This window comes from Mobula hypostoma, chromosome 1 (genome assembly GCF_963921235.1).
Source record: "Mobula hypostoma chromosome 1, sMobHyp1.1, whole genome shotgun sequence".
Lineage (NCBI taxonomy): Eukaryota > Metazoa > Chordata > Chondrichthyes > Myliobatiformes > Myliobatidae > Mobula > Mobula hypostoma.
In genome coordinates, this window is record NC_086097.1 from 186,442,146 (window position 1) to 186,469,162 (window position 27,017).

Below are 27,017 nucleotides of genomic sequence, written 5' to 3' on the forward strand. Positions count from 1 at the left end.
CATACTTGCAGTGAACAGGGTTCAGTCCTAACCTCTGGTGCTATTTCTGCAAAGTTTGCACCTTCTCCCAGGTGGAGTTTCCTCCCAAGTCCCTAGGGTAAGGAGATTGATAGGTTAACGGACCACTTGAAATAGTCCCATTCGTGTAGGTGAGTGGTAAAATCTGGCAGAGCTAATGGAAGTGTGCAGAGAGTAAAATGATTTTACTGTAGGTGGGAGCATGGACTCAGTAGGTTGAAGAGTCTATTTTTGTTACCTATGTCTCTATTATGTCTGCTTCACTTTCCACAATCTACTCGCTCCATAATTCTACCCAATGGAAGCAATATGAGTCATTCTAGTGCTTTCCACCACTTGGAAACCAAATGGTTTATGGTGAGCTATGTGTTTTACACCCTATCCAATTTTATTTTTTATTGACTTTAAAAATTTAGCAGCGTAAAACACTCTGCCACTCCAAGCTGGTCTATTTTCAAACAAATGAATTAGATCAAGATTTCCCACTATTTAATTCAAAATCTGTAAGAATGTGTAAATATTTTTACTGTACAGTGCGCATTTACACTTTCTGTCTTAAAATTAATTGGTTCCAGATAGTTACAGTGAACTGTGTGGAACATTGATTAATAATGAAGAAAGGATTGGTCAACACAACAGGTTGTCCATCATTAAAATGTCACAGTTCTTATGTGTTGTTCTTGGAAAAGCAAGGTTGCATTGAAAGATCCTGTTAGTTTCGTCTAAATGAAAAACAGGAATGGGTTCATTCAATATTTTGAAACAAATTACACTTAAAATATTTTTTGGATTTGAATAGCACAGCATTGCAGAAATATAACTTTCACATCTTGGGACTTATTTTGTATTTTATACTGTCATCAGTTTACAAATAAAGAAATTGTCAATACTACAAGAAATGTAGAAATGCTGTACTCTGGTTACTACTTGAATCTACGTAGTGGGGATTTAGGGCTTATGAAGGAACCCCTTGTATCCTGCTCTTTTAGTGACTCCATTTTCCTGATCGTCTGACAAGATTTGATTGCACAGACTGTACGTGGCATTGAACAGGCAGTCCGAATGCTTCATCATCTTTTTCTTAAAGTACATTTAGAGACTTCTGAAAATGGGTAAGTTTAATGGTTCTCTTCTCTTATTCGTTATTCGTTGTGTACTGGGTTGAGGAAATGTACTCCCAGCTCTAAAACCTCCTCCAGACCAGACTCCCAGAACATGGCATTGCACCAAATATTATCGTAAGGCTTTAAATGGTGACTGACCTTTCAGATGTCTTGAGATGTCTCACTATATTAAAGGTGAAATGTAAGTATAAGTTATTGTGACGGTTTTTGAATGATACACTTTCAAGTCAATAGCTTATAAGGGGCGAGTAATCTGGCTATTGCAAATGATTCTGAAAAAAGACTCAGTCTGAATCCAGTGTGGTAGAGGAAGGAATTCTGCTTAACCTGAAAGGTCATAGATATCTGCTGGCAGTGAAAATATGGCTGCAGAATACATCATTACCTTCCAGGTCATGACAGCAAGTAGGAAACACATTGAACAATCTCACTTGAAGTGCTATAGGAAGAATGTAAACTCCTCCGCAGATAGATTATTAGAGATGAAGTGTGACAAAAAAAATGAAGCAAGAAGCAAAAGGGTCACTGAAAGTGAAATTGGCCTTGGATGACTGAGCAAAAAGAGGTGATGGCAAATCAGCGGCCTATTTTATATATCACTCGATTTTCTTTTCCCTTGGCTGACGGGATGTAAAACAGTTCATTAGTTTAATTTGTGTCTTCAGAAAGGAAAATAACAAAATGTGAATATTTTGATACAAAAGGAAATATATTTTTTTCCTAGTAGAATTCACACATATGCAAGCAAGAACATACATATGAAAACAGGACATAAATCTATATGATATAAATAATAATAAATACTGATCAATATATTGCCATGTATGAGCATTTATGTATGCATATGCTGTATATGAATATATGATGATATCCAATGGCTCAGACTCTTTGATCACAATCGCAGAGTGTTTCCTGTCCAGATGGTAGGACCAAATAAGAACAGGGATTACAGTCCCTATAGCATTGGATTAACAAAGCCAAATAAATCTGCAAACCTTTAGCTGAAAGCCATTGAGAAGGAGATACAGAAGCCAGAAGTCCCACACCACCTGGTTCAAAACCAGCTACTTTCCTTTGGCCATATAGTTGTTGAGCCAAGCTGCATAACCTTAATCACTACCTCAGTATAGTAACACTATGACCACGTTGACCAGTACCATGAGCTTTGTTTATTTATTTTTTTATTCTAATTGCGCAATTATTGTAAAATTTAAGTGCAATTTATGTTTATGCATTTCTTGTGTTGTGCCTCTATTATGTACCTGTAATGCTGCTGCAAGTACATTTTTCAATTCACCAATGCGTACACGTATCTGAGCAAATGGCAATAAACTCAACGACCTCATATTTGGACATTTCTCTATCAATCAGCTCAAGACATGCATTAGCTTTTCAATAGTTTTAGTACTCCATTGTTGATATTAGTTGCATGGAAATGTCATGAACCCGACTAGAAAAAAAAATCTATGTTTGCCGCCTTCATTGTGGGTCATACTACCGCAGCATGATGAATTGTCTTAACATAAGCTGCAGAGCCTACGGTCCAGAAAGTAGGAATTAGCTTTCATTTATCACTGCCATAATGACTTCAGATGAATTGCATGTTGACTGTGTAGTCCTTGTTTTCATGAATGTTTAACTATTGTACTATATTATACTAGAAACTACGAAGCCACATAGATATGATCTATGATCCCATGAAGTTTTCACTTGCTGCTGTTATAATACACTTCCATTCTATTACAACTTGTCCATGTAAAACACTATTTAACTGCCTGCTAAGGTAGGGTGAATGGATTTTCCAAACCAGTGAGCTTTAAATGTTTACTGCTATAGTGACTTTGACGGTTAATGAAATTTTCTGGGATAATTTCACCTCCACTCTCTGGGCAATTGTCTAATGCAAGGTACTGCACACCTACACTAGAAACTGTCTGTCTGCAGCTTATTAATTTTAAAAGAACACAACATTAGACAGTGTCTATTGAACTAGCATTCTGTTTCATTAGATTGTCACCATGGTAAAAGTTAGTTCAAGTATTGGTATGAATGTCTCCTACTTCAGCAGTAAAAGTTGAGTCAAATAAAGCAGAACTGTGTCCTTCCAAGCTCAGAGTGACAAATTTGATCTATTTTAAGTAGGAAAAATAACTCGATGAACAATTAATTGCATATACATTTACATTTATTTAAATTTTATATCGTTCTAATGATGCTCTTGCTTGTTTTAAAAGAAGTTTCTTTCTGGAGTCCAGCTCAAGTGCTTCATGCTAGAAGTTAACATAGGTCAACTCTTATCCCCACTCTACCGTGAGAAAATAATTTGCCTGTAACCCTGAGAGCTAGTTCATTACAAACAAGTAGACTGAAAGATGTGAGGATAATGATATTAGGCAAAGAAACTAGTAAATCTAGGGACCTCCCTCCGCCTTCTCGATCTCTCTGTCTCTATCTCTGCAGACAGTTCATGTACTGATGTCTATCACAGCTAACTCTACTATACATTCTCCTACCCTCTTACTTATAAAAATGCCATCCCTTTCTCTCAATTCCTCTGTCTTCGCTGCATCTGCTCTCAAGATGAGGCCTTTCATTCCAGAACAAAGGAGATGTCCTCCTCCTTCAAAGAAACGGGCTTCCCATCCTCCACAATTAATGCTGCCCTCAAATACATGTCTTGCATTTCACGCCCATCTGCTTTCATCCCATTCTTCTGCCACCCTATCAGGGATAGGGTTTCTCTTGTCCTCACCCCTACCACCCCACCAGCCTCTGCAGTCAGCACATAATTCTCTGCAACTTCCGCCACCTCCAACTGGATACCACCACAAAGCACAACTATCCCTCCCCCTCCCTCCCCAACTTCCTGCTTTCTGCAGAGATCACTCCCTACATGACTCCCTTGTCCATTTGTCCCTCCCCACTGATATCACTCCTGGTACCTATCCTTGCAAGCGGAACAAGTGCCCCTATACCTCCACCCTCACTACCATTCAGAGCCCCAAACAGTCTTTCCAGACAGATCACCTGTGGGTCTGTTGGGGTCATGTACTGTATCTGGTGCTCCCAGTGTGGCCTCTTGTATATTGGTGAGACCGTTGTAGATTGGGAGACTGCTTTGCCAAGCACCAGAAAAAGCAAGATCGCCCAGTAGCCACTCATTTTAATTCCACTTCCCACTTCCCATTCCCATTCTGATATGTCCATCCATCGACTCCTCCACTGTCGTGATGTGGCCACTCTTGGGCTGGAGGAACAACAACTTGTATTCCGTCTGGGTGGCCTCCAACTCGACGGCATTAACACCAATTTCTTGAACTTCTGGTAATGCCACCCCTCCTTCACCATTTCTCATCACCTTTCCCCTCTCTCACCACATTTCCTTGCCCACCCATTGTCTCCTTTTGGTGCTCCTCCCCCCTTTTCTTTCTTCCATGGCCTTCTATCCTCTTATCAGACTCCCACTTCTCCAGCCCTGTATCTCTTTCACCAAACAACTCCCCAGCTCTTTACCTCAAACTTCCCCCTTCAGGTTTCACCAGTCACCTTGAGTTTCTCTCTCCCCTCCCCCCCCCCCACCTTTTAAATTTACTCCTCAGTCTTTTTTCGTCTCACCTGTCCTACCGAAGGATCTCGGCCTGAAATGTCAACTGTACTCTTTTCCATAGATGCTACCTGGCCTGCTGAGTTCCTCCAGCACTTGGTCTGTTGCTTGGATTTCCAGCACCTGCAGATTTTCCCTTGTTTGTGAAATCTAGGGACATGGAAGACATCTCAAAATTCGCAAAATCTGATGATAATATAACTTGATACAAAATACATTTCATAACTATTATATGAAGCATAAACTTATGCATTAAGTGAATAATAATAATAAAAGTTAAAGTGGATGCAATAAGTGGGGTCAAAGTTAACAGTTGTGAATGATTGATGGCAACTGTCTAGTTGTCGTCAAACTGCAGTTGGAAAAGGTAATACTTCAGCGCAACAACTGAAAGCAACAGAAGTTAAATATGACATGTGTGGAAAATATGAAATGAAAACCAAAACTGTTGGAAATATTTAGCAGGTCAAGCTGTACCAATGGAGAGAGAAATCGAGTTAATGCCTCAGGTTAATAACATTTCACCTCCATCATGATGGAAATAATGAAGCTGTAAACCACCTACACATCAGGAAAAGTAGTGATTATATATTTCAAATACATTGGCAATTTGATTGGTTTTCTTCTGCAACAAAACATATTAAATAATGTAACAACATTTGGAATGAATAACAGCAAGCTACCCAGATGACAGAAATAAACCACATTTGCTAATTATCTATTATATTTATAAGCAATGTGGCTATCAATTGAACAGGAGATGATAAATAGGTAAGTTCCTTAGGCAAATAGAGTATATCCTGATCATCATAACATAATGATTTTTGTAGTATAAACTTTGGATTTTTATGACAAATTTATTAAATACTTTTTAAAAATTCTTTTAAAATCCAATAATATCATGTACGTATATCATTGTTCCTGAAACTTATCCTCTCACACGGGAGGTTGGTCAAGAAGGTTCAGTCATTTGGCATTCAAGATGAGGTAGTGAATTACATTAGGCACTGGCTTTGCAGCAGAAGCCAGAGAGAGGTAGTAGATGGCTGCCTTTCTGGCTGGAGGCCTGTGACTCGTGGCATGCCACAGATTGGTTCTGGATCTTGTTTGTCATCTATATCAATGATATGGATGATAATGTAGCAAACTGGATTAGCAGATTTGTGGAGGACACTAGGATTGGGGGTATAGTGGACAGCAAGGAAGGTTATTGAAGCTTGCAGCGAGTTCTGGACCAGCTGGACAAATGGGCTGAAAAATGACAGATAGAATTTAATGCAGACAACTGAGGTGTTACACTTTGGGAGGACAATCCAGTGTAGGACTTACATTGTGAGTAGTAGGGGACTCAGGAGTGTGGTAGAACAGAGGCATCTGGGAATATAGATTCATAATCCCTTGAATGTGGTGTCACAAGTAGATAAGGTCATAAGCTTTTGGCATGTGAGTACAGGAGCTGGGATGTTATGCTGAAGTTGTATAAGACACTAGTGGGCCTAATTTCAAGTGTTATATGCAGTTCTGGTCACCTTCTTACAGGAAAGATATCAATCAGATTGAAAGAGTGCAGAAGAAAATTACAAGGATGTTGCCAGGACTCGAGGACCTAAGTGGTATGGAAAGGTTGAGTAGGTTAGGACTTTATTTCCTAGAGCGTAAGAGTATGAGGGGAGATTTGAAAGGGTATACAAAATAAGGAGGGGTGTAGATAGAGTAAATGCAAGCAGCTTTTTTCCGCTGAGGTTCGGTGAGATTAGAACCAGAGGTCATAGGTTAAGTGTGAAAGGTGGGCTGTTATTTAAGGGGAACATGAGGAGGAACTTCTTTGAACAGGGTGGCAGCAGAAGTGGTGAATTCCAGTTCAATTCCAACATTTAAAGGAAATTTGGATAGGTATATGGATGGGAAGGGCTACAGCTGGGTTGCAGGGTGATGAGACTAAACAGATTAGTAGTTCGGCATGGACTAGAAGGCCAAGGGGTGTTCTATGACTTTATGAAATACAGTTAGGCAATGTATTTTGTAACAAGCTATATTAATATCAGATTTTGCCATTATTATAACTAGGTCAATGTGTAATGGTGAACAATGCTTTAATTTCTTACAAATTGTTTATCCCTTGCTTGATATGTAATCAGAAGCTGTAATTTTGAAACTGATGATTTAGGCATATAGCTTATTGAAGAAATTAAATCACACAACTTTCAAGATTACTCATCCCTCTGCTTGGCAGATGCAAGTTGTGGCTGTGAAAACTCAGGTTCTGGGGTCTCCTCCATGATGGCTGTAGAAGTTAACTCTGAGACTGCAGGAAATGGTTCTGACAGGTCTGGACATCTTTCTTATCCAACCTTTTTCTTCTGCTACTTTGTGCATCTTGATCTTGGGAAGGAGCATTTAGTTCACTGGGTGTTCTCTTATTAACCCTTCTGTTACTCCCTTTTTGATCTGATCTCTCCTCTTGGTTTCCAAAACATCACCTGACAAATCTGTTTTTGTATCTCCATTCATTCCATTCATCCAACTGGGCATCTACTTTTAAAAATCAGTTTTTTATCTCCAACTTGACATTCATGCAATAACCTTAATGCATGCAGTGTAGATTCTGGTTTATTGTACTCACAAAAGCCAAATGCCTGCAACGTTCCTAAAGCTTCTTGAACTCTCTTCCAGTTTAAAATCAAGCCATATTTCGCAAGTAACTGCATGAATAACATATCAGAAGCTTTCTCAGATATGTTGCCTACAACTGGACCACTGCTTTTTGTCATAGTCCAGATTGGGGTCTCTTTAAATTTACTTTGTTTATATTACGATCCAGACCGTTGACTCCCTGTTTCCCTTTGGTTCCCTGTTTTCCCGTGTGCCTCAGCCTTGGTGATTAGAGGCAATTTATTCTCTGCTGAACCAGTAGTTTATAGTCTCCGGCTTTCAGCTGTTCGGTTGGAGAATGTCTGCGAAGTCACTAAAGGTACGGCGTGCCAATGTCATCTGGCTGGCGCAAGCCTAGTCTCCGCCTGAAGTGAGTGCCGGTAATTCGCCTTTCCTCACCAGAGCAACCCTGTCAAGTTACGTCGCCAAAGCGAGCCTGCAAAGTTTCCTCACCGAGGTGGGTCCATCAGTTAACCCGCCAGAGGGAACCAAGAACCGCTGTCTATAGTTCCCGGGCCGAGTCGAGAGCTCGTCACTACCCGGAGGCTCCAAGTCAGGTCCTGACTCCGGGGGCATCCAAGTACCGAGTCAAGTCCCGGTCCTGGCGGCATCCAAAGTACCGAGTCAAGTCCCGTCCCTGGCGGCATCCAGGTTCCGAGTCGAGTCGAGTCAAGTCCCGTCCCTGGCGGCATCCAGGTTCCGAGTCGAGTCAAGTCCCGTCCCTGGCGGCATCCAGGTTCCGAGTCGAGTCAAGTCCCGTCCCTGGCGGCATCCAGGTTCCGGGTCAAGTCCCGTCCCTGGCGGCATCCAGGTTCCGAGTCAAGTCCCGGTCCTGGCGGTCTGTGATTCCTGTCCTGCCCGCTGCTGTCTGAATCCCTTCTCTGCCCCTCTCGCCTCTAGCCCTCGTCTGTAGCCCTCACCTGCACCTCGGTCTAGGTCTATCGCTGGAGCTAGGTAGGTACTGTCTGGTGTTCTTTCGTGTTGGTCTTGTCTTGTCCTCGCCTCCGTGGGGTAAGTCAGGCTGCCTTGCCATTGCCCGCGGGGGGTTACGAGTCCCGGCCCTATGTTTTGTACCCAAGGAGGGATCCCAGCTCTCTGTTCTGTGTGTGAGTCCCGGCCTTATGTCCTGTACCCAAGGAGGGGTCCCGACTCTGTGTTCTGTGTATGTGTCCATTGTTCCATGTACCTGCTCTTCCGAGACCAAGGCTCTGTTTTCCCATGTACCTCCTCTCCCCAGCCCATGTCATTTCCTTGCCTGGTTCTCAGGTCCGAGCCCGGGGCAAGACCCAGGTACTGGGTCTTTGTCCAGTCTCTGGCTCGGAGTCCATACCCTAGCCTCCTCATGTCACCTCTAGTTTGTGATCCGATTCCGAGTCCTAGCCCAGACCCTTGGTCCCAGCCTAGTCGTAGTCCTGAGTCCTTGTCCAGTTCGTTATTCCTGCTCCTGCCTTGCTCTCCTGGTATCGAACAATAAACTAAATTTGATTAAACTCACAAGATGTGTCTTGCATTTGGATCCACCGTTGCTCCCAATGCCCCCCAATTGTAACAGAATACTCCCGCCATACATGGACCCAGCAGACACAAACACTGTTTTTCCAAACTCTTGTCAGCCTAAAGTCAAGGTGTTGTTGTTCTGTCTCCGTCCAAAGTGAGTGCCGGTAATTCGCCTTTTCTCACCAGAGCAACCCTGTCAAGTTGCCTCGCCAAAGCGCGTCTGCAAAGTTTCCTCACCGAGGTGGGTCCTTCAGTTAACCTGCCGCAGGGAATCAAGAACCGCTGTCTATAGTTCCCAGGCCAAGTCGAGAGCTCGCCTCTACCTGGAGGCTCCGAGTCAAGTCCCGGCCCTGGCGGCATCCACAGTTCTGAGTCATGTCCTGGCTCTGGCAGTCTGTGACTCCTGTCCTCCCCCCCCCCCACCCCCATCGGAATCCCTTCTCTGCCCCTCTCACCTCTAGCCCTCGTCTGCAGCCCTCGCCTGCACCTCAGTCTAGTTCTGTCACCGGAGCTAGATAGGTACTGTCTGGTGTTCTTTCGTGTTGATCTTGTCTTGTCCTCGCCTCTGTGGGGTAAGTCTGGCCATCTTGCCATTGCCCTGTGGGGGGGTCATGAGTCCCGGCCCTATGTCCTGTACCCAACGAGGGGTCCCAGCTCTCTGTTCTGTGTATGTGTCCATTGTTCCATGTACCTGCTCTCCCGAGACCGAGGCTCTGTTTTTCCATGTACTTCCTCTCCCTAGCCCATGTCATGTCTTTGCCTGGTTCTGGGGTCCGAGCCTGGGGCAAGACCCAGGTACTGGGTCCTTGCCCAGTCTCTGGCTCGGAGTCCATATCCTAGCCTCTTCATGTCGCCTCTAGTTTTGGGATCCGATTCCGAGTCCTAGCCCAGACCCTTAGTCCCAGCCTAGTCATAGTCCTGAGTCCTTGTCCAGTTCGCTATTCCTGCTCCTGCCTTGCTCTCCTGGTATCGAACAATAAACTAAACTTAATTAACCTCACAAGATGTGTCTTGCATTTGTGTCCACCCATGCTCCCAAAGCCCCCCAATTGTGACACTTTTGTCACTTTCACAATTCTTCTGAGCAGCATCATCCTTCCTTGGTCCAAAATATTATCCATGCAGAGTCAGAGGTTGCAATGGTCCAGTGTATGTAAGCCCTTGCCACAGTGGCAACATAATTTGTTCAGCCACTTTGGCCTCCGTCTAGATGCTGCAATTTTGTTCAGGTTCACTTTCAGTCCTGACAGCAACTCAATTGAATCTCTGTCTGCTGTTTCCATTAATACAGCAATTTCAAATGTTTTTTTAAATATAAGTTGTGTTTCAGTTAGGAGCCATTTTTGAATGCTTTCTTGTAAGATTCCATAAGCTAAACAATCTCACAGTGCATCATTAAGCCCATCATTGAACTGGCAATGCTCAATCTCTTCAATTCAGCCATATATACTGAAATGGACTCCCCTTCCCTTTGATTCTGCTGAAGAGTTGTGTAATCAACAATCGTTTTGGTTCTCGGTGTTCCTGCTTAACTTTCAAATTAGCAGCAAGAATCATTTCTGCTGGTTTGGTTGGAGCTGTTAATCTTCAAAGCAAACTGTTTGCCTCTAAACCCAAGGCACTCAGCAAAATTCGTACTTGTTTTTCATTGGTTATTGTATTTGCTTCAAAATAACATCGAGTTAGCTCATTGTACATGATCCAGCTGAGCAACTGAACGTGTCAATCTTTCCAATGTAGCCAGCCATTGCTGCTCTTTTATGATTATTATCATGTGGTACTCGCATTTTATGAACCTGTGAATTCTTTCATGTGCTTTTTTTTTTAAACTCAATTGTGTCTTCCTTTCTGAAGGGCAAGTGCTCTGCTTTTTTAAAACACAACTGTCTCTGCACATGCTACACTGTTTGTTTACTCACTGTTTCTTGCTGCATTTTTTATTTACTTGAACATGTTGCTGCGCTTCAACAGGTCAGTAACCATATCAGGTTTGTTTTAAAAATATGTCGTCGCCACCGTTATGTTTGTAACTTGAAAACATTAAAATAATTCAAACAAAGACACAGAAGTCTGAAATATGAGCCTAACCACATTTATTTAAGGTATGCACATGTCACATGATAGTGTGACATATGCAATTCACATATTTTACATATAATCATAATAAATTTAAGATTAAGCATTACGCTTAATCAACAACATATTTACAATATTACTCCAACACTACTGAAACATTAAATGCACAACAGTATCTGACCTTATTACCAGATTTTTAACAGCAACAATATTTCTATTATAATAGATTAAATTCATTTTTTACCATCACCATTTTTTAAAATCAAGTTTAAAGAAATCAGTTATTGAGCAGGCCTGTATGTCAGAATACAACAGCACAAAAGAAACTGGCATAAGTGAATTTATCAACTGAAAGTCAAGAATGATCCGTACAAGTTAAACTGTAGTGGTCTAGAATTTGCAGAACTGATAAGTTAATGTTCACATACTTTCTTCTGTTTGGTTAAATATTAGCTTAAAATCAGAGCATCACTTTCATAAGTGAAACTCGGAAGTATAATGTCACATAGAAATTAGTTTTGGAGAAACCTGGTTCCCAAAAGGACTGTATCATTTTACTAAATGACATTTTGTAGGTTTGATATACTTAATGTGTAATTTATACTATTGGATCTATTTATTCCAAAGATATTTGGCTTTTTTTGCTCTGTCATTTGAAGTTTCCGAATCTCCATTTTGATGTTAAAGAATAACAAGGGATGTGATTCAAAATCAGGTAAATTGGGTTATTTGCCCTTCTGAGGAAAAAGAGATGTATTTATCTCCTTTTCAAATCCCAGATTCAGTATTTTTGCACAACCTGCTGTGCGCTATAAGATTTAAGCTGATTATCATGCTCATTGGATTTGTACCTTATCTTCATCATAACCACCGTCTTGTCCATCGTTGCTTCAGTTACACAAAGTATCACGTAATGAAGTTGTGAAAGTCCCGGTCATCATTTGGACCAACCTAAACAAGCCACTAGAATCAGGAAGGAAGACCTTCCATATATGGACAATTTAAGTGTGACTGTGCTTAATGCCTGGGAAAGGATCTCTTTAAAAAAAAAACAAAGCACATCTGGATTCTAATTCTGGAGACTAAGTTCAGTGTGAGTGTCAGTAATATAAAAAGAGAAACTACAAACAGAAATTTATATTTGACTTACTTGAAGGCCAATGTTTCAGTGCACTTATTATTCAGATTTTATGCATAGAATTATGGAATATATTACAATGAACAGAATAAGGAAAGTTGGGCATTCTTCTGGAATCAGAATGAAATAAATAGTCTGTATAAGAAAAGATCATGACCTAGCAGTTGGCATGCAGAAATAGGTTGTGATTACATAGTTCAGATTCAGAGCTGTGAATGCCACGCGATAATGTTAAATATACATGAGAAGCAGGAAGTCCAATTTACTTGAATTGGAAAATATTTAAATCAGAAACTAGAAAAGATGGGACAGGAGAAGCATGAAATGAAGAAAGCTGGAGCTATAATCATTGGAAAAAATAGTTGTCTTGAGTGCAACAATCTGACGTAATTTATTCAGCTAATAACAAGCACTGAAAGGTGGGGATTAAGTTGTTATTGCAAATGTGAAGCAATAAGTTGACACAACATGCCAAAATCTAGTTTTAACACTTTCTGAGGTTGAGAAACAGGTGGAACATATATTAACGTCAGTGCCAGGAGTAACACCATAAGACTGTTTAACTATAAGACCATAACACTTATATCTGAAAGTACTAATGCAGGAGATCTTCCCTTAAAGCCTCTTCCTCTCTGTAGGAGGTAACACCAACAAGAAATTCTTTCTCAGATTGTGAAGCAGTTCGAAGTTGATTGTTATTTTAACCAGTAACAAAGGAAGAAATTGTGACCTTCCTGCTACAGGAAACGTCAAGGCCCAAACAGGTAAGTTTTAAAATGTCAGAAGCTGCAATTCTTGACCTCCCAATGAAGCTTATGAGTCACGTTGCTCATAGTCTTCCTCCATTCACTCTTGAAACTCATTCTGCCTCTTTCTTAATTGAGGAATAGGTGAAATTCCTGCCTCATTCTAGTCTCTTCTAAAAGGGAATTTGAATGCCCACAAATTTTGGAACAGCTGCTGTCCTGCTGCTTATGCTGCATACTTGGAAGTTCAAGTCAGTTGGGCAAATCACTGCCAAAATCAAGAGAGTGTGCAGCAATTCTCAGTTCTGCTTGGCCACTTTCTGCTGAGCAAGAATGTGAGTTAGGTAAAGTAAATGATGAGGTATTGTTGCTGTTAGAAACATAGAAAACCTACAGCACAATACAGGCCCTTTGGCCCACAAAGCTGTGTCGAACATGTCCTTAGAAATTACTTAGGGTTACACACAGCCCTCTATTTTTCTAAGCTCCATCTACCTATCCAGGAGTCTCTTAAAATACCCTATTGTATTCGCCGCCACCCACCATTGTTGACAACCCATTCCACGCACTCACCACTTTTTTTTAAAAAAAAGACCTACCCCTAACATCTCCTCTGTACCTAATTCTAAGCACCTTAAAGCTGTGCTCTCTCATGCCAACCATTTCAGCCTGGGGAAAAAGCCTCTAACATGACCAATGCCTCTCATCATCTTGTACACCTCTATCAGATCACCTCTCATCCTCCATTGCTCCAAGGAGAAAAGGCCGAGTTCACTCAACCTGTTCTCATAAGGCATGCTCCCCAATCCAGGCAACATCCTTGTAAATCTCCTCTGCACCCTTTCTATGGTTCCCACATCCTTCCTGTAGTGAGGCGACCAGAACTGAGCACAGTACTCCAAGTGGGGTCTGACCAAGGTCTTATGTAGGTGCATCATTACCTCTCGGCTTGAACTCAATCCCATGATTGATGAAGGCCAATGCACCATATGCCTTCTTAACCACAGAGTCAACCTGCATAGCAGCTTTGAGTGTCCTATGGACTCGGACCCCAGGATCCCTCTGATCCTCCACACTGCCAAGAGTCTTACCATTAATACTATATACTATATTATACTATACAAATTGAACCACCTCACACTTATCTGGGTTGAACTCTATCTACCACTTCCCAGCCAATTTTTGCATTCTATCAATGTCCCACTGTAACCTCTGACAGCCCTCCATACTACCCACAACACCCCCAACCTTTGTGGCATCAGGAAATTTACTAACCCATCCCTCCACTTCCTTATCCAAGTCACTTATAAAGATCAGGAAGAGTAGGGATCCCAGAACAGATACCTGAAGCACACCACTGGTCACTGACCTCCATGCAAAATATGACCTGTCCACAACCACTCTTTGTCTTCAGATCTGGATCCACAAAGTAATGTTCCCTTGGATCCCATGCCTCCTTACTTTCTCAATAAGCCTTGCATGGGCTACCTTACCAAATGCCTTGCTGAAATCCATATACAGTACACTGCATCTACTGCACTACCTTCATCAATGTGTTTACTCACATCCTCAAAAAATTCAATCAGGCTCGTAAGGCACAACCTGCCTTTCACAAAGCCATGCTGACTATTCCTAATCATATTATGCCTCTCCAAATGTTCATAAATCCTGCCCCTCAGGATCTTCTCCATCAACTAACCAACCACTGAAGTAAGACTCACTGGTCTATAATTTCCTGAGATATCTCAACTCCCTTTCTTGAATAAGGGAACAACATCCGCAACCCTCCAATCCTCCAGAACCTTTCTTATCCCCAATGATGATGCAAAGATCATCACCAGAGGCTCAGCAATCTCCTCCTTCGCTTCCCACAGTAGCCTGGGGTACATCTCATCTGGTCCCGGTAACTTATCCAACTTGATGCCCTCCAAAGGCTCCAGCACATACTCTTCCTTAATATCTACATGATACTGTAATGTTAGCCTCTATGGACTAAATAAATCAGTTGATCTGATGGGGAATAAAACTGTTTCATGATATTAAAGGAAAATCATGTTATTGTAAACAGAAATTATCCTAAAATAGAGCAACCGAGGAGCTAAAAAGTAATCACTATCACACGATCACAAAGCTCAGGATGACTTATAGCCAATATAAAAATGCAATTAAATGAGAAAATTAACACGTTTTCATTTGTGAATATTTGGTTCTCCATTCCAAAGCTTAAGGCTGCAAGGCATTTCTATAATTACACTTGAGGTTAACTAAATATGCTTATGAAATTTCAAACCTAGGTGTCCTCTGATGATATGATTGTGTTCATTTTAGCCAAACATATTAGTGAAAGTTAACTTTTACAAATTGTGCTTTTTACAATTTAAATATTGCTACAGGTTGTAAATCAAATGCATTTCAAAGGCTAGCAGAACAAGTTATTGAAAAAGTGATACAAATAACAGCAAAGTCAATTCATTGAACAAAGGCATTTTAGCTGATGTGTCAAACAATGGTTAGAATGTCTTGCCGGAGTGTGTGATTTTCATACAGGTGTAATAGCACCTTCAGGGTTACTAGGCTCAGACCTGGAGGAGCAGCAATAATGGAAGTATTGCTTCAAGTCCCTTTGAAGCTGCCAGCAGCATTAACATAGACTGAAATTCTGGAAGATCAGCCAGTCAAGCAGTGTCCATGGAAAGAGAAACCAATGAATGTCTTGGGTCAGGAAGCCTGCTCAGCAGTATCAACTTCTCTGTTTAATGCCATTTTAATGTGGACTCAGAGTTCCAACACCGACAAAAATAACAAAATAACACTGGCTGTGGAAATACTCAGCAGGTCAGGCAACAGCTATAGTGAAATATCTGAGTCAGAGTTTCGGATTGACTTGATTAACATTACAAACATTTTGTTCTTTTAATTCAAAGGACAGTCCAGGCTATATTGTTTGAGTTTTTCCACAGAAATCAAATGGAATTAGTAGAGCTAATATGAGCTTGTGATAGTTGTGAACTAGTCCCTTTACAAAGTATACTGAAATTCTTAAGTTCTTTCTTCGCACAGGGTGCAATGTCGTACAGAATACAGTCTATCAAATCTGTAAGAAATAATTTTTGTGCATGTGTTCTAAAGTCTTCATGTGGAAAATGCAACATATAAGATAAATTTAAACTTTTAAAGTTCTGTAATAAGTTTAGTTTGAATATTGCTGCATCATCAAATGTTCTATATATTCTCCTGTCTTTATTTAACACCTCACCAAAGTGCTACAGCACAGCTTCATTTGACCATCTCAGTCCCCAGCCAGTGAAGGATTCTTCTTTGTCAAAAAGAAAGATGGGGGTCTTCATCCTTGCATCAACTACCGTGGACTGCCCTGTCTCCTTGATGCATAGCACATTTGAAACACTTTGTAAGGCCCAGATCTTCACCAAACTAGGTGTGCAGAATGTGTACAACCTGATTTGCATTCCCCAGAGTTGATGAGTGGAAGACAATATCCATAACATCTACTGGCCTGTCACAATGGCAGGGGCATTGGGAGCAAGGGTGGACCCAAATGCAAGACATATCTTGAGAGGTTACTTAGGTTTAGTTTATTGTACGATACCAGGAGAGCAAGACAGAAGTAGGAATAGCGAACTGGACAAGGACTGAGGACTATGACTAGGCTGGAACCAAGGGTCTGGGCTAGGACTCGGAATCGGCTCCCAGAACTAGAGGAGACATGAAGAGGCTAGGATATGGACTCCAAGCCAGAGACTGGGCAAGGACCCAGTACCTGGGTCTTGCCCCAGGCTCGGACCCCAGAACCAGGCAAGGACATGACATGGGCTAGGGAGAGGAGGAAAATGGGAACACAGAGCCTCGGTCTTGGGGAGCAGGTACATGGAACCATGGACACATACACAGAACACAGAGTCGGGACCCCTCCTTGGGTACAGGACATAGGGCCGGGACTCACACACAGGACAGAGAGCCGGGACCCCTCCTTGGGTACAGGACATAGGGCCGGGACTCATGACCCTCCATGGGGCAATGGAAAGACTTACCCCATGGAGGCGAGGACAAGACAAGACAGAACATGATCCCCCGCGGGGCAACTGCAAGACGGCCTGACTTACCCCACAGAGGCGAGGACAAGACAAGACAAGACCAACACGAAGGAACACCAGACAGTACCTATCTAGCTCCGGTGATGGAACTAGACCGAAGTGCAGGCGGGGGCTGGAGATCAGGGCTAGAGGCGAGAGGGGCAGAGAAGGGATTCAGACAAGGGGGTAGGACAGGAATCACTGACCGCCAGGGTTAAGACTAGACTCAGAACTGGAAGCCGCCAGGGCCAGGACTTGACATGGTACTTGGACGCCACCTGAGCCAGGACATGGACGTTGTACTTGGATGCCGCCGGAGCCAGGATGTGGTGCTTGGAACCTCCGGGTAGTGCCGAGCTCTCAACTTGGCCCGGGAACAGTAGACAGCAGCTCTTGATTCCCTCCGGCGGGTTAACTGATGGACCCACCTTGATGAGGAAACTTTGCAGGCTCGCTTCGGCGAGGTAACTGGACAGGGTTGCTCCAGTGAGGAAAGACGAATTACCGGCACCCGCTTCGGGCAGAGACAACTCTTGCTCCAGCCAGGTGACATTGGCATGCTGTGACTTTGCAGACGCTCCCACACCGAACGGCTGAAAGCTGGAGATTATAAACTACCGGTTCAGCAAAGTGTTAATTGCCTCTAATCACCAAAATCAAGGAACATGGGAAAACAGGGAATCAACGGTCCGGATCGTAACATAAACAAGCTAAACTTAAAGGGACCCCGATCCGGACCATGACACTGGCCATTATTAACACTTGGTGATGTTATCAGACTTTCTAACAGTCCACTAATTTTCCAAGCCTTCATCAATGAGATCCTCTGAGATTTGCTACATAGGTATGTGTTTGTCTACCTCAATGGCATCCTCATCTTCGACAAGGACCCCCTTGACAACGTCTGCCATGTCAGTTCAGTCCTTTAGTGTCTCCTCAAAAACTGTACTGCAAGTCCGGCAAATACCAGTCCTACACCCCAGTTATTTCCTTCTTGAGTTACATCCTTTCACCCCAAGGCATAACTATAGACCCAAAATCAATTTATATGTCATTGAAAGGCCCTGACCATGCTCCTGCAAACAGCTAGAGAGCTTCTTGAGCGTCTCCAACTTCTGCTGCCATTTCATCGGGAACTACAGCCAAATCATTGCTCCTCTCACCTACCTCATGGTAATCTGGTCTACTGCCATGGACCATGCTTTCAAGGATGCTTCATCACCAGTCCCATTCTCCACCATCCGAACTCTTCTGAACCTTTTATGGTAGAGGTGGATGGGTCTGACATAGGTGTTGGGGCCATCCTCCCCCAGAGAGGACTGGAGAGGAAGACAAATCCTATGTCTCTTTCCCATGCAAGTTCAACTTTTGCACAGCTTTGAACTTGGAGGAGTAGAAGACAGGGAGCTGCACACCATTAAATAGGCCTTGAAGGAATGGAGACTTTGACTGATGGGGAACACTGAGCCTTTTTGGATCTGGATTGACCAACAACCTTATATTAATACAAAAGATCAACCAACTAATCAGGTCAGCTCACTGGGCCTTCTTCTTTGAGCATTTCATCTTCACCATCTCACTTATCCGGCTCCAAGAACACAAATGTGGTTGCCCTGTTACAACAGCTTGACCAAGCTGAAATGGAGATCGACCCTCAGCCCACCATTCCAGTCTTGCAGATCCTTGCCCCGGTCATCTGGGATCTTGAGAAATAGATCTGCCAGGCCCTAGAGTGTGAGCTTGTTCCAGCCAACACAACTGGCAACCGCACATATTTGCCAACGGCATGCTCTCTGAGACACTCAGGTGGGCTCACTCCTCACCCTCTCTGGCCATCCAGGTGCACATCGATCTCTGGATTTTCTGTGATGCCAGTTCTTATTGGAGATGTATGTCAGTTCATCGTTGCCTGCCCTCAATATGCCCAAGTCAAATTCCTTCAACCAGTGGCCTACCAGGCTCCTGAAGCCCCGAAATCTATGGTCACACATTGCCATGGATTTCCTCACAGGGTTAACACTTTCTGATGGGACCACGGTGATCAGGTCAGTGATAGACCAGTTCTCAAAGGCGGCCCACTTCATTGCCCTACCCAACCTTCCATCAGCCACTGAGATGGTGGACCTGGTTCTCCAACATATAGTCTGCCTTCGGGGTTTCCCTCAGAACATTGTGTCAGACTGGAGTCACTCAACCCACCTGAGACTACACCTCTGGAACCAAGCTGGTGGAAGGTGGTCCAGTATACATGGCTCACCGGTGGATGGGTTTACATCATCATGTATGGGGTGTGTAGTGCCTGGTCAACTGGGAAAGGTATGGCCCAGACAAGAGGTCCTGAGTGCAGTTCACTTTCATCTTGGATCCATTGCTTATCAAGGAGTTCCACCAGAAATGTCTGGGTCATCCTGGGCTGTCAGGTGCCGGCCCCAGGAGTGGGGTGTAGTGTCAGGACTGCCCTGGCAGGCACCTCACAGTCTGCACCCAGCTATCAGGAGTCACTTGTCACAGGAGTCACCTGCCACTCATTTCCAACTCATAAACTGCAGCATATTTAAACCCAGTCTTCATCCAGAGTCCTTTGTTCACCCTCCGAACCAGGCAGCCTTGACCATTTCCTCCTAGCCTTCAGTTATCTTGTTGCCTTGTCATGTTAGCTATCTGTTCTCTTTTGTTTTTTGGCCCTTCATGCCTTGTTATTTTGCAGTTTATTAGTAAAATATCATTTACTGCTAAATTGTCTGTGTTGCTTTGCTTTTTTTTTGTCAAGTCTCCTTGACATTTTTTAATACTTTTCCTTTGCAAATATCTCCAGTAGTGGCAGATAATCCTAGGGCAATAATTTCACTTGATTTCAACTCTCCCAATGATCATGAGACCTTGTTAGGATGGATTTTCTGTGATAAAAGCCAGGAACAAGCTACAAGGAGCACAACCTGACAGCCTGCCCATACACCAGAATGATGCATTTTCATAGATGACATGATTAGAAGATCTTTCCCTGTTTTCAAATGTTTCCAATGATTAAAGTTTTCTCAAACAATTGAAAACACTTTAGATAATTCAAAAATTGATGAATTATGAGAGTCAACTTCATTCACAGGAACAGGGCTGTACTGGATATACAAAATATGGCTGGTGGTAAGCACAAAATATGGCTGGTGTAAGGGCCCAAGCACAAATTTAATTCAGTTTCTCAGCTCAGGAATTTATAGAAGTTTTTTCTCTGCTACCACCTAACAAGTACTCCATTTCTATTTAGGTTTTCCTTAAAGAGACAAGCAATAAAACCACAGCTGCTTACTGGGGTCTGCAAGTGAGGAAATCAAGGTTCCAGCTGCACAAGGAGGTAGTGAGGCCGATGTCTGAAAGCTGATTGATTAGTTTTGAGGAGATGATCCTCTTGAATGCCAGACTGCAGTCCATAAGACCAAAAGACATAAGAGCAGAATTAGGCCATTTAGCCCACTGAGTCTCTCTGCCATTTCATTATCACTGATCCTATTTTCCTCTCAGCCCCTATCTCCAGACTTCTCCCTGTATCCCTTCATGCCCTGAGCAATCAAGACTCTATCAACCACTGCCTTATGTATACATAAAAACTTGGCCTCCACAGCTGCCTGTGGCAAAGAATTCCACAGATTCATCGCTCTCTGGCTAAAGAAATTCCTCTTCATCTCCATTCTAAAAAGATGCCCCTATATTCTGTGGCTGTGTCCTTTTGGTCTTACACTCTCCCACCATAGGAAACATCCTCTCTACATCTACTCTATCAAGGCCTTTCAACATTTGATAGGTTTCAATGAGGTCACCCTTCATTCTTCTGAATTCTAATGAAAAAGTCAGAGACTTTTTGCCAGGGCTGAAATGGTTGCCACAAGAGGACACAGGTTTAAGGTGCTGGGGAGTAGGTACAGAGGAGATGTCAGGGGTAAGTTTTTTACTCAGTGGTGAGTACATGGAATGGGCTGTCAGCAACGGTGGCGGAGGCAGATATGATAGGGTCTTTTAAGAGACTTTTGGATAGGTACATGGAACTTAGAAAAATAGAGGGCAATGGGTAAGCCTAGTAATTTCTAAGGTAGGGACATGTTCAGCACAACTTTGTGGGCCAAAGGTCCTGTATTGTGCTGTAGGCTTTCTATGTTTTGTATGAATACAGGCCCTGAGCCATCAAATGTTCTTCATATGGCACACCATTCAATCCTGGAATTATTTTCATGAAACTCTGTTGAACCCTCTCCAGTTTCAGCACATCCTTTCAAAGGGGCCCAAAATGACTCACAATAGACATTACAATACACAAAACACAATACTGATACCTGTATCTTTTCTGTCCAGATGTTCCAGGTTTGAGTGAAGAGCCAATGGAACGGTATCTGCTGTGGACCTGTTGTTCTAGTAGGCAAATTGGAGCGGACCCCGGTGGCTTCACAGGCAGGAGGTTATTGGTATGCATTGAGCACAGCTACATGGAGCATTGTCACAGGAAAGCAGCATCCATCGTCAGGGAACTCACCATCCAGGCCTTGCTCTTTTCTCACTGCCACCATCAAGAAGCAGGTACAGGAGCCTCTGGACTCACACTGTCAGGTTCAGGAGCAGTTACTAACCCTCAAACATCAGGCTCTTTAACCAGAGGGGATAGCTTCACTCAGATTCATGTCCCATCACTGACCTGTTCCTACATCCTATGGACTTAGTTTCAAGGACTCTTCATCTCATGTTCTTGAAATTTATTGCTAAGTTGTTTACTATTCTTATTTGTTTTTTTTGTATTTGCATAGTTTGTTGTCTTGTGCACATTAGCTGGTCACCCTGTTGGGTGTAGTCTTTTGTTGATTCTATTATGGTTGTTAGATTTATTGAGTATGCCCACAAGAAAACAAATCTCAAGGTTGTTTTTGGTGACATATATGTACTTTGATAATAAATTTACTTCGAACAACTAGAATTAGTGGAAAGAGAGGAACCATCTACAGTAGTCATCATGCATCTATTGTGCCAGATTATCTGTTCTAATTACACACAGCTGAGACACTGGCACTGCAAGGGAAGACATTAGGTCACAGGGGGTACGTTTCAAAGTAGAGATATATTGGCATTAACAGGCTGCAGTCGGTCGAGAAGGGAAAAAGGGAAAAAGTTTTAGCTCTGGTGAGTTCAAATGCAAATAGGACTTCTGATTTGTATTGGTTGTTGAGTCCCACAAAAGAAAGGGACAAGAGAAGGACTTGGTGGGACTCTTGATGAATGCACTAATATTCAGCCTCTTTATCTCCATGAGGTGAGTAGGATTGTGAAGAAGCCCACAGGAGCTGGTATAAAGCCAAGTGAATTTCACCTCCATTAAGTGCCAGACAATGCCAATGCTAAGGAAACGTGTTAATAGAAATAACAGGTTTCTGCTTCAGTTCAGGTACACTCCCAGTCCCAAGTTGAAGTTCAAGTTTAATTGTCATTTAACTATAGAAATATATACAGCTTAAATGAAACAGCATTCCTCCAGGGCCAGGGTGCAAACCACAAAAAACACTACCTCACTTTTTTTTAATATACAATATTTCAGTTTCTGCACATTTCTATTCAATATATGTAATTGATTTACTTGTTTATTTATTATTATGTTTTTTTATTTATTATTTTTTTCTCCCTCTGCTGGATTATGTATTGCATTGAACTGCTGCTGCTAAGGTAACAAATTTCACGTCACATGCCGGTGATTATGAACCTGATTCTGATTCAGCACACACAGTTACACACAACACACATCAGGTATAGTCATGATAGCACTTACAGTCACCAAATAATGTTCTGAAGTGACATGGCCTGAAGACTGATGATGCACGGGATTTTGGCCTGGAGCCACATTTCTGCAAGAACAAGTATGCAGCAGTTCCTCATCTCACGGTAGGTTAGCCACAGATGAAGGCAATCCAGGGAGTGAACACTTGGAGAGCAGCACCAATGTGAGTGCTGGCCTACAGGGGCTGACTTTCTGACCTTTTCAGGGTTCTGCTGGCCATGATGACAGTCAGGCAATCTGATAATGTCAGATTTACACATTGTTGTCTACTTAGTTCCATGAGAATCCATTTGCCAATGCAGAAATTGAGACTTCTGTCCTATCTGAGAAGATCAAGAACACTGTTCATCAGCTCTCAGTAACTCATCATGCTACTGTACTCATATTTGCTTCACCAGACTACAGTCACACTGACTAATACTCTACAACTTGGAGTCAACCTGCTGAGGGCATGATCCCTTTTGGGCATCCTAGAACACAGCAGGATCTCAGAGCCAAAAAGAGAAAGGGCTTTCCAAGCATGGTTAGGCTTCTAGGTTTAGCTGAAAAATCATAAAAATCAAGAGAAGTTAATGTAGGTGGCTTTATTACTTCAATAATTTAGTAAGTTTCATTTGCAACTATAGGCCTTTCTTTATAAAAGTTGTTGATTTGTTAGTCCAGTTAATGCCTAGTAAAGCCATTGAAATATTTATACAATTTCCCCTTCAAAACATAAGATTAACATAAATAGATTATTATGAATATTCAGTTACTACACAGGAACAGGCCATTCAGAGCATGATGTCTGTGCCAAATATGGTAGCAAATTAAAATAATCACTTCTGGCTGCACATGATCCATATCCCTACATTTCCTGAATGTACATGTGTCTATCTAAAAACCTCTTAAAATCTGCTATTTTATCTGCTTCCGCCACCACCACCCCTAAAAGCGCATTCCAGCTACCTAGAACTGTGTGCAAGAAAAAATTGTGCCCCACACATCACCTTTCAACATCCCCTCTCACCCTAAAGCTGTGCCTTCTAGTATTTTAAACTTCTACTCTGACGAGATGTCTCTGACTGTGCACCCACTCTATCTGCCTCTTATAATGCTTTAAACTTCTATCAGTTCTCATCTCAGTCTCCGACACTCCTGAGACAACAAAGTCTGTTCAACCTTTCCTTAAGCTAATACCCTCTAAACCAAGCAGCATCCTCTGTGCAACACACATAAAAAATGCTAGTGAGCGCAGCAGGCCAGGCAGCATCTACAGGAAGAGGTACAGTCGATGTTTCAGGCCGAGACCCTTCGTTAGGACTAACTGAAAGAAGAGATTGTAAGAGATTTGAAAGTGGGAGGGGGAGGGGGAGATCCAAAATGATAGGAGAAGACAGGAGGGGGAGGGATGGAGCCGAGAGCTGGACAGTTGATTGGCAAAAGGGATACGAGGCTGGAGAAGGGAGAGGATCATGGAGAAGGGAGGCCGAGGGAGAAAGAAAGGGGGGGGCAAGGAGTTATAGTGAGAGGGACAGAGGGAGAAAAAGGAGAGGTAAAAAAGGGGGGAAAAATCAATAATAAATAAATAAAGGGTGGGGTACGATGGGGAGGTGGGGCATTAAAGGAAGTTAGAGAAGTCAATGTTCATGCCATCAGGTTGGAGGCTACCCAGACGGAATATAAGGTGTTGTTCCTCCAACCTGAGTGTGGCTTCATCATGACAGTAGAGGAGGCCGTGGATACCCCACGGGCATTCTTTTAATGCCTGACCTTCCCTTTGTACCCCATCCCTTATTTATTATTATTATTTTTTTCTTTTCCCCCTTTTTTTCTCTCTTTTTTTCTCCCTCTGTCCCTCTCACTATAACCCCTTGCCCATCCTCTGGGCTCCCCTCCCCTTTCTTTCTCCCTCGGCCTCCCGTCCCATGATCCTCTCCCTTCTCCAGTCTCGTATCCCTTTTGCCACTCAACTTTCCAGCTCTTGACTCCATCCCTCCCCCTCCTGTCTTCTCCTATCATTTCAGATCTCCCCCTCCCCCTCCCACTTTTAAATCTCTTACTATCTCTTCTTTCAGTTAGTCCTGACGAAGGGTCTCGGCCCGAAACGTGGACTGTGCCTCTTCCTATAGATGCTGCCTGGCCTGCTGCATTCACTAGCAATTTTTATGTCTATTGCTTGAATTTTTGGCATCTGCAGATTTCCTCGTGTTATTATCCTCTGTGCCTTCTCTTAAAGTTTCGCAACATTTCAGTGTTAGGGCAGCCAGAACTGCACACAATTCTCCAAGTGTAACCCAACTAAAGTTCATACAGCCCTTATACAGCTTTATATTTCTTGACTCATAATGTCAACCAATGAAGGTAAGCATTCCATTCACCTTCTTTACCATCTATTTATGTGTGTTGCCACTTTCAGGGAGCTATGAACTCGAATTTGAAGATCCACCCACTGTTCACAAATGTTGTTAAGGGTCATGTCATTAACTGTGCACTTTCCCTTCATATTTGACCCTCAAAAATACCAACCTTTACACTTGAATTTCTAGCACCTGCAGATTTCCTCGTGTTTGCGAACCCTTACACTTGCCTAAATTAAACTCTATTTCCCATTTTGCCACCAATTTCTGTAACTGATCTGCATCCTGCTGTATCCTTTGACGATCCTCTTCATTATCCATAACTCCATTACTAATCACCATTTTTATTTTGTACAGATCAGTTACACACAACAAGGACAATGGAAGTCCCAGCACTAATCCCTGCATCCACAATAGCACCCTTCCACCACTACCCTCTCTTCTATGGGCAAACCAGTTCTAAATTAAACTACCAATTTATCTTAATTTTAGGGATCAGCCTACCATGAGTGGCCTTGTTCAACACCTTACAAAAGTCCACATAAAATAATCTACTATCTTCCCCTCATCAATCACTGTGATCACCTCTTCAAAAAAGCTGTGCTGCAAGAGTATAAAGACCACTTCTTTTGTGATCCTGGTTCATCGTTCAGATCACTTTCACAGGATTATTTCAAAGGACAGCAGAGCAAGGCTCGACTGTATTGCTATGTTCCAGGCTGTCATGCAGAGGGAACATGGAGTGACTCAAATTACTATCTGCAGCTTGGAATCAAGCATAATTAATACAGCTAATAGTTGGGCACCTTTAAACCAAGTCAATTTAATGCTAACAGGTAGCTCAAATGGAAAATTACTGTTGTCTTATCTGAGATATTCTATATTAGTATAAGGTAACCATGTTGAGTTTTATCTCACAAAGTCAGAAGGCAGTGATCAGAAATATTTTTGGAAATGTGAACGTCTTAATTTTGCAAATAACACTGCAAAATGCAAAACTCCAGAAGTGCTGGCCATCTTTTATGTCTTGTAGTTGAGCAATATCTGTCTTTCAGAACGTACTGTTCCAAGAAGAATCACAGAATGCTAGGGCTAAATATATCTCCTTGAAGTGCATCATTGCCCTGCCCTATTGATGTGTTTTCTTCACATGGGCTGGATGGGAACAGCAGTGAGATTTAATTGTGGCTGTCAACTACAATGTTGGATTTGCAATTGTGTGGATTGATATGCCAAAGTGGTTGAGGTTTGACTACAATTTCATTTCTGTCCACGAAGCTACTGAGTGGAGATAATAATAACTACTAGAAGTTTCTTACATCATCCCACTCTTCTCCTCCCTTACCTGCAAGATCTTGCTCCATCCCTTTCCCCAATGTTTTCATTTTAAAATCTTCTTTATTAATTATTATTGAAGATCAACAAAAAATACATTAAAGTAATCCAGTCAACATGCCAATATGTACAATGAGGAATTAAATTACCAAATAACTGATTAACAAGGCTAAACAATATATCCATAATAAGAAGAAAAAATAAAGTGTTAAGACTTTTTTTTTGGAAAAAAGAAAGAAGGAAAAAAAGAACCCCTACTAACTAAAACAAAAAAACCCTGCTAAGAAAAAAGCCCAAAAAAAACCCATTGGGAACACAACTCCGGAGCTACACACCATACAAGCTTCCATAAAAGAAAAATATCAATCCGCCTACTCATATCCACTTAAACAAGAATCAGAAAGAAACCATCTTAATTAACTCAAATCAGATGATAGTAGTGGGCAAAAGAACCCCAACTTTTCTCAAAGTCAAATCGAGGATCAAAAGTTCGACTTCTGATTTACTCCAAACTAAGACATAGCATCACCTGAGAGAACCATTGTATCAAAGTGGGAGCAGAAGCATCTTTCTATTTCAATAAAATAGCCC